The 10,284-nt window shown below is 27.7% G+C and overlaps 1 long non-coding RNA gene across 1 annotated transcript; it reads right to left on the bottom strand.

Moving 5' to 3' along the window:
* On the bottom strand, positions 1-2,375 carry LOC133320854 (uncharacterized). The gene is made up of 2 exons (XR_009753969.1): positions 2,063-2,375; positions 1-222 (listed from the first exon to the last, which is right to left on the bottom strand). It is a non-coding gene; the product is annotated as an uncharacterized LOC133320854 (long non-coding RNA).
* Positions 2,376-10,284: the final 7,909 nt, after the last annotated feature.

The following is a 10,284-nucleotide window of genomic DNA, read 5'->3' as shown; positions in this document are numbered from 1 at the left end:
TTAAATTACATAATTATTACACATTTATTTGTATTTGGTAAACACTAGCTTTGTTTTCCTACGGCAATGTTTTTAATATAGTCTTCGCTGATTTCATTCGGTATTACTGTGTTCACAGAAAGTCTACAGTATACCGCCATTGTTTTATCTGCATTTTGAGATTAGACGTCAGGAATCCAAGTAAATTGCCTTATTTCGAACCTTTTGCTTTTTTCTAGCATTCTAGAAATAAAAAAATGAATTTATTATGTAACGTATGCATACATCCGTTTTAATTAATCACTACGTAATTAAATCGGATTATGTCATTACAAATATCAAGATATGATTTGTCCGATAAGGGCGAACAAAAATAAATACGCAAATTTATTTTCAAGCAAATCATTATGATAATTTGACAACACTATGACGAAAGTGATATCGGATTTGTTTGATTAAGAACAATAATATTGATGTAATGTTTTGAAGTATTGATCTGGATGAAAGGGTCACGGCCGAGAAGGCTTGTCCGAACACCACTTACGTCACAAAATGTTTACGATGAATCTACTTAAATGTTTTTCAAATCGGAGCATATAAACTTATTAGAACCCTTGCTAATACTTATTGTTTCCTTTTAAAATTATTGTTTTGAAAATAAATTTAAAAGTATTCGTCTTACAATCTGAAGGGATTATATTTTTATATGTATACAAATATATAGGTATATATTTATGTAAGAAGCTGTCACTTCAATATTTGAATGTGACATTTAAGCCGATGCCGATCATGGACGTCATATAATAATAAAATTTTATGGCAACTTTTTGTGCGCAATTACTTTTTTTTTCTAAAATTTCGGATTATGCTTTTAAAAATATATAGGTTCCTACTATTAAGGAGCATCTCATTTCCCCGTTGTAATCCTTGTTATTTCTATAAGAGGAACTAACCTAAACCCTAACATTCAGAAAAAGTGCTTTTATAATTATTTAGCCGTTTCAGATTCCGACTAAACAATTGAAATCATTTAGAAATGTCTTGGCATCATGTGTATAAGTATCGTTATTTATGTGAACACTTATTTTGAAATCACGAACAGGCCCTTCTATTCTATAATATATGTATGTATGTATTGATATGATAGTTTCATAGAAGGAGTAAGTACCGTAACTTACCAAGACAGTGAAGCTTACAACAATTTTGCATCGTTACACTACACAGAGCGTCAACATTTTTTTTTTAAATATACGAAACGAAAAACACTTCGAATTTTCCTTAAATTTTATAGAAGTTCCAATGTAGCTCTATTTTTTGAAGACTTTTCGTATATATTTTTTCTTCAAACAAGCTGTATAGAACTTGTTAACTTGAAAAGTATTTTAGTACTGATATTTAAAAGATAGCTGTAAGGAAATAGATATAACGAAAAAAACTAAAGTAAAATACAGCATTAGCATGTTTGGGTTATTTCTTTACTACAAGTACAGAAGTTATTTAACAACACCATCATCAGCATTGAAACATTGACTATTGAATAGCAGACTTCCTGAGCGCTATAAATGAGCAATCATCAACCTTTCCCCAAGCTGTTATTACCAAAAGTAACAGCTTTTATCATGTACACAATACGTGTCAATGGCCTAAGATGCGAGTTATCCTCCACAAACAAACGAATTGCAATGATGTATTTAAATTTCATCAGTTAGTTGCTAATTTCGAACTTCAATTACTTATCAGTTCCAATGTTTTATTTATTTAAAACACACTCGATATCTATTGTCCATTCAATAACCGCGTCTTTACGAAAGAGGTCGTAAGTTCCCAATGTCAAGTGTACGAGGAAAATTAAGTAACTATTTTATTCAAATTCTTTTATAGAAGTTGTTGCAATAGCATACCTACTAGGTATGTAAAAATTAGCAACAATTAGAAAGAATATTCCATGCGTCGGCCTTCATTTCGATTTGCGTAATGAGTGGCATGTATCAAAACGTTGTCGTTGAAGTATAATTTACAAAAAATAACAGTCTAGTATTACTGTGTATTTAAAAAAAAACTCTTACTGTTTTAAAAAACAGACCTGCGTGTTTATTCCCTGGAGCTAGCATAAAGATCGATATGAAGGTTAAGTTATTCCACTAGATAGATTCAGTACAATCCACTTATATATATTTCTAATAACTACAAAATTGTACACACACCTGACAGGTTTAAACCCTCACACGCAATTATTGTTTTACCACAGATAAATTATATACCACACAACTATATGCCATGTAATAAATAATAATCGTTGCCTGTCTTTATAACAAACAATTTTAAAGCAAATAAAGATAGTAATAGCAATAAATCTACTAACTGTCCTAAAGACTTCTGCCAAGTAGTTCTTTCTGTATTTGTAACCAAATTTATACTGATAAATATTTGTCCTATATACATAGTTGCATTGAACTTTCACGTCATTCAATCTCTAAATATATATCGAGTTGACTTGGCTAGTCTGCAAATTACGCAGGCAATAATGACATTACGATTTTAAACGACACATTTATAGCTATGGTGTGATATGTACCACGGAGGCTGTTAGTTTGTAACCGTCCTTTCACAGACATTGTTGTTGGAAATCGACGTTGATACAACATCGTAATCTGAAAGTAAGGGAAAGGCGCTCGTTTGAGACTAACGACAAGCAAATTGAAGAATTCTCTTGAAATGCTATTTCTTATGCAAACGTACCCAGACTTAGATTTTCATAAAAATACCGCTTTTGTACTGTATAAGCGTAAGCGGTTTAAATGAAAATATATTTTTCAATGTTAAGGACGGTTGCGTATCAGCTGATTTCAACTCAGCAAATCTGATTTACTCATAGACTCGCCTCCAGCGGCGGCTATGATGTAATTCTTCGAGAACATTCCCCGGTGCCGCGTCAGACATGCGCAGTGGCCATACCGTTCTGCGCAACTCGGATTCTGCAGCCACAATCCACATCAGTGAACCTGTGAATGAATAACTTGCGATTTCATTGTGATGCAATTGCAAGCATTGCATTTTGTACAAGTCTTATAATCTATTGAAGTCTTACCCGTATGTTAAGAATAATAATTATATTTTTTAATGGCAATGAGGTTAAAAGGTTTATAAATAAGATCATGTCAAGGTCAATAAATGTATTATGAGATTTTTGACGAAATTTTAAAGAACATTTTTTAATTATGGACAATTTCATTCCATCAAAACATGTCCAAGTTTAGTATTTTTAATTCTACAGTGGAAGGAAATGGGAAAAAAATCGTATTTTTGTTTATATTAATTGGAGATTTTTTTAACGTATACAAATATATTAAGTAAACTGGTACGGAATGTGATTTATGTAACAGATTGCAATTAAAAATACATTTATATATAGACTATAGTTGTCAAACGTGAATACCTTCCATAGTTGAAACTATCGTCTAATAGAAAGCTGTAACTTCCAAACCTTCAATGTTAGAATTAATATATATGATAATCACAGCTAGCTAATCGGTACTTAAATATACAATTCTAGAAACTTGTTTTTAATGTTGATGTATCATTAAATTTCATGCAGCAATTATATTCTACTATAAGTTTAATCCTTGTATTCGCTTCTATAAATATAGTTTCGTAAAGAATAACATCATTTAAACTCAGGTAAAATAGCTGTGATCTTTCTGGAAGTGGATTTTTGTTTAAAACTGGTTCCTCGGCTTTGCGTGATTCATAAATCCAGGTACAAAAATTTCGCGTTTGTTATACTTAACGTATTTTATTAGATAACTATGAGTGTAATGAAATAAAAACAGGGACGATTGATGTTCTATCATTCAAGTAGGTGTCGTAAAAATTGTAATATGCCTATTACAATGCACAAAATTATTAATTCCTAAGTAATACTTAGTAAATATTACCTAATTGTTATTATTAAGACATCCATCTGAATATTTTACTTTCTAATTATGTTGAGATTGCAATTTTATTATGAAAATGAGTTCCATTTCAGATTAAATAGAATAATGAAGCAAAGGTTACAAAACATACTATATTAACGCCTTTATTATTTTATTAAAAAAAAACATATTTTTAAATCATATATAAAAATAGATTCTGAAACTATATTTAACTTAAGATTCCAGTAAATTGACATAATTTCGATTTAAGTAAGATAAGTTTCTTTACTTCCTTTTTTAGTTTAAAAATATTATTACATATATATATATATATATATATATATATATATATATACATATATATGCTTATCGTATGTTGTTCGACGTCTGTGTGTTTGTTTGTTATATTTGTTCCGCATCACGCAAGAAACTGTTCCGCGAAATAAGACAAGTTTTACATACTTGAGCAGAATTTTAAAAAAATCTTTGTCACTTGAAGCCTGTTTATTTGTTATTACAGTTCGCTATTTTTAACCTTCTATATAAGACAAGGTAAGTTCATTGACTCCTAAAATTGTTTACTAAATTCAGACTGAAATTTTTATGTTGAATAATTCTCAATATATATGTTGGTTACATCTGATGTGTGTGTTTGTGTATATTACGTTGTAAATGGTAAATAATTTATTAAATAACCAGGCTTTTCCTTCATCTGAATATATGTTATTACTTACACTTACACTCTTAACATATATATATATATATATATATATATATATATATATATATATATATAACAAATTTGTTCAAATCTATTGTACATAAAAACTTCATTTTTAAATAGATTGTTTTTTGTAATTTTTTTAAACAATTTAAAAAATTTCCGTCAAATCAGGTTATCATTTATAATTCTACAACCTCCAATATGGAAATATGGACGAGAACAGAGAACATAAAATAAATGTATCTACCCAATAATAAGCAGTTGAGAAAACACTTCTTTTGAAATCAAAAGACAAAGACAGTATATAAAATTTCCTTATGTATTTTATCTTAAAATTATATAAAAAAAAAATCGTAAAGACGTGAGCAAATATTTCATAATAATCATTTTTCAAGAACAATGTCATGATATATGTAATTTACTTATATTAATATCTTCCTTACTTGTTATTAAACAAGTTGGTCCTGTTTTGTTACAAACAAAGGCTATTTTAGTCGATTCATGTATCCAGATGAAAAGTACTAACAATATTTGAATAACTATGTAAGTACGTAGTCGCGAGTAAAACCGGTTATTTTAAATAGATGCTAATTAACTTTATTATATTAAATTTTCAGGTAAAACGAGATTATCTTGTTTTTAATTGTTTACATTAAAAAAAATCAGATAGGTATTTAATTTTAATGTCTAAGGAAACACAATACACATGTAAGTAATGTTTTTTTTTATTTATTTATTTATACATGTTTATAAAATATAGTTCTTTTTATGTTTACCACAAATTTTTCTTTGTTCGTATTTAGACAATTTATTTCGTATTAAAACACATATATATATACTACAGGCGACATTTAGAATTTATGAATCACCATGTATATTTGTTATGTGTTTATTTTAAAGAAAATATTGAAAGGTAGTCTTAATGTATTAGGAACTAATTATCTTGTCCAAAATACCTTACATGGATAAACCATTGAGATAAGATCTGACTAAATTTTTATCCATATTTTTAGTACGTTGCATACAAATCAAACATCCTCTTAACAAAGTTGTGTACAATCTAACAAGACATAATAACATAAATGTCACAATAAATTGCATATATATATATATATATATATATATATATATATATATATATATATATATATATATTGTTTTGCAAAACTACTAAATTGAGTACATCGAAAGCGACATTTTGGGTTAACTAATTATTGTGCGCTCTTCATTAATGAATAACCACAGTTTAGATTCTAATCTCTCACTTAAAATACTAAAATTGTCCCAAAGTCAGATAATAAAAAACCCGTAAAGACCTGACCATTAAATACTGTAATTCTATTGATAATTTTTTTATAAGTAGTGACTATGAACAGGCACTTATTAGAAGACTTGTCGCGTTTGTTAAACTTATTTTATTAAAATAATACAATCATATTGCGTATTGGACAAAATTTGTTTTTTTTTTTATTTTTCATTACTTATGGTATATGAAATTGCTTTATGACTCTAGTTTAATTTCTAGTCTCATATAGGTTTTATTTCCTTTAGCTGTTGTGGTCATGTATAAAGTAAAGTAAGATTAAGCGATCTTATATATATTCCTACTGATTCTTAAAGCATTGTTGTGCTCGTGAGTAACTATATATATTGATTTCACCTCTTTGTACAGGTTCTTGAGAAAAAGGCTTTTATCAGACAAATAAACTGACGATTAACAATTTGTTTCTATACGGAGTACTATCTTAAAGTTAATCAAAGGCCAAAGCTATGTATAATTCGTTCAATCATAAGAGTGTTTAACAAAATTATTGTTACAATTTTAAAACTAAATGATCGGGAAATTAATATACATATTCTCTACTGATCAGTCGGTATTGTGTTAATTTTTGTAGAATTTGCATAAAAGTTTCGCACATTTAGGTTAATATTTAGACGAACGCTGATTGATGTGTATGCTACAAAAAATAATATTATACAATAACTTAAGAAATAACATCACTCAGTCCATATAAACAATACGTTAAGTATAAGGTTAATATTCGACCGATTTACTATCGATGTTATCAAAACTGACACCATTATTCATAACTGTCACCAACTTTAATTTCGTATAACGGCTGCAAAAGATAATTGTACGTCACGCGTCACGCGCATGCGCCATGTTACATCATCCCACGAACGAATGAATTAATAGAATTGAATGAAACACAATCGATCTATTCCAAAAGGTTAAAGTTTACGCTATGGAATACTTGTGACGAAAAATATTTTTTTATACTTAAAGATTTCTTAATATACACAAAAATGACGTTCAAAAACTGAGAGTAATTTTGACTTAATTTTTGAACGTACACATGGTCCCTTTTCATCAGAAACTGACTTGTTTGAGATTATAGCTGGATCTCAAATTAAACTCACTATAAAAGTGAAACCGACTGTTATATTATAAGATATTAAGGATATTACAAGATACTGAAAAATCTCCCAAACATAACGTTTCAAAATATTAAGTTTAATGATATTATCTATAATCCTTGAATAAGTAAGCATCTCGTTAGCGAAGTGAGAAATAATCTCAGTATTCTTGTCAATATAATTTATGATATCCATTTGTTAAACGTTCATATCAAATTGATACAGTCGATTGAGTGAATAAAATAACTATTTTAACCGACTTCAAACTATGTAAGCCATTATTTATAAATTTACCAATACATTGATGTACTATATATAATAATGACAGATGTCATTCATAAATATATGTCAATAAACTGGATTTAACTCGCTAATCTTTCTTGTTAATTAACCTATAGTTATTACATATAATTGTTCACCTTTGACATTTACTCGTTAACCGTACAATGTTTAGTCATTAAAACGTATTAACTTCATTCATATATTATAAATATTGGCATCAACCTTATGGGTGAATAAATATAATAAGATATTTATAATCTATGTTTAGATATTTATTAATAGGATTTAGGAAGTAGGAAGTGTTGCCATGGTGTAAATTCAGCTACTCAATTCGTTTTGTAACCACGAAAGATGAGTATGATAATTCTTTTATTACCTTCACATAATGTTATCATAATTTAAACAATAATTATGTTAGAAATGTCACAATTGTTAATTAATTAATTATCTGACGTTGGAAATTAGGTTAAGGTTTTTAATGTTACCTTTTAGAACATAATATTTTAGTCGTTTTCATTTCTTGATTGTTTAATTCACAGAAAATAATTTCTAACAGTCAAATAAATATCTTTTACATTACTAGAAGTGGAAAACAAAAATGAAAAAAAATAATGCCTAGAACTAAAATAAAGTAAGTTATAAATATTCCGATGGCCGCCATTTTGTGGTTCATCACAAAAGCAGAATTAAAATATTTTATGTAAAAAATGTGTGTACCTATTATTAGTAAATATATGGCAACGATATCTTCGTTTGCTTTTCAGTACAAAAACATAAAATAAATAAGTTTAAAAAAAAATTAAAAATATATTACGCGCCTCACACACGAGCAAAATTCAAGGTTATATTTGAGATACAACATTGTAATAACTGATCGTGTATGAATTATGTTACTCAACACTTATTTATATTTATATAATACTAATGTAAAGACTCGTTTACATTTTTTTTATCAATCTGTTTGTTACGTTTAATAAAATGAACGCATTTTTATTTATTTTTATCAATAAAAAAATTTCAAAGCGAAACTCCTTGCATGTATTATCTTAATTCCTAGACAGGAGCGTACACAATAGTTCCTCGTGCGAAGCAAGATCGCGACATTGGCCTCCCGCTTGTGTCAAGACCTCTTTGTAGATCATTAAACGTGCGCATTTTTATTATAATTGTAAGGCAACCTATTACAGCTATGTTATTATACAGTATTACTATGGAGGTTGTTATCAAGGTGTGCTGGCATAGTGATTGTTTACTTATTTATTACAGCGATGTATTATAATTGCATATTAATGATTTACTATGATTATTGAAAATCTGATTTCAATATATTTTCCAAGCTCTTGGGACTCAAGTAAGTATTTCGGCGGAAAAAGAGCCTAATATATAAACACAATGCTAATGTCTGAGTAAAAAAAATAATCTTTAATTCTTTTCTTATATCTATAATATTATTATAATCTGTGTAACCTATTTACTTTCATGAATAATAAAAACGAAACCTATTTATTGTCTTTGATTTAATCTAAACACATTGTATCATTCAAATTAATCGCTTTTCGTTGGAAAATCTAAATAATACAAACCAATTGACTTAATAACTATTATATGAACATAAAACAAGTAAAACAAACTACAAATTACGATTTGTGACCACTGCTATAAAAAATGTAAATATTACCATTATAAATCCTCCATTACGTCTAAACGTAATTTACGTCGTTGGTACGTAATATTCCGATCATGTGGTAATTTCATAAACACTCGTCTTGAAGTCCGAATCTACCATATATGATTCAATTTATTAAAAGAAACAAATCATCATAATGATTTTTTTTTATTCATTTATTGAACGGTCACTACTGAACGATATCACTAGTTTTAAAAAAATACATTTACCATTCATTCAAAACCAGTTTTAGCGTATCTAGCCTACTGATCAGCGATTATTTAATGAAATTAATTCATAAGTATGCGAATGTATTGAATGAGTTATTTTATTTATATTTTGCATGGAAACAAAATATTTTAAATGTTTATTATGTAATCATTTACACACATTTAATATTTTAAAATTATTAAGTTTAGTGAAGATTAACACACGTAAGAAAGTTAAAACACTAAACAGATTTTAAACTGGTCGCGTTCTAGATAATTCTAAACGCAAATATTTAAAAATGAATTATTTATATTTAATGATTTTGCGTCGATACTGTTTCAAAAAATTTAATATTTGTGTTTAGATAATTTAATTGCTCTTTTAATACCTATATATATGTTAAATAAAACTCTTTTCGTTTTATTTTTACCTCGTATTATATTAAAAAATGTATATAAAAAGGCGTTTTTTTTTAGTAACAGAATATAAATAGAACAAAAGTAAAAGATATTAATTTTAGAGTAGATACGAGAATGATGTAAAAATTATCTATATTTAGTGGTAAACAGATGATAAACAAGTGACAGTATACGAACATAGATCTTCTTCATACAGACCGTATTAAACTTAATATATTATGTTATATGTATAACGTGGTTTAGTAAGTGAAAGACATAACCGTAACATCGTATGATCCCTCGGCATCGAATGTTGGCAAAGTAACGGGTTACAACCACGCGATGTAATTTGGGACAGCGAATCTATGGCGCAGCCATTTATTGGGCGGTTCAATGGATTATTCGTTTAATAACATAACTTTTACGTAACATGTATATATATATATTTCGTATAACATTTCTGTATTAAAATCTTAATATTTTTTTTTATTTTATACTTTAGGTTCCGTTTTAAAACTTACTGAATACGCGTACATACATACGTAGCAGCTTTACAGATGATTTAGATTTTAGAACAATAATGAGATCCGCTGAACTCTATCCAATGTGTTTCTAAAATTAAAAATAATAATTAATTTAGTTATTTTAAAATATTCCATTACTAAGGTCATTTAGGGTTAGCTATTATTCAAA

The sequence above is a fragment of the Danaus plexippus genome, chromosome 6 (assembly GCF_018135715.1).
Source record: "Danaus plexippus chromosome 6, MEX_DaPlex, whole genome shotgun sequence".
Lineage (NCBI taxonomy): Eukaryota > Metazoa > Arthropoda > Insecta > Lepidoptera > Nymphalidae > Danaus > Danaus plexippus.
Note: the sequence above shows the minus strand (reverse complement) of the source record. Positions and strands in the feature narration are given on the sequence as shown.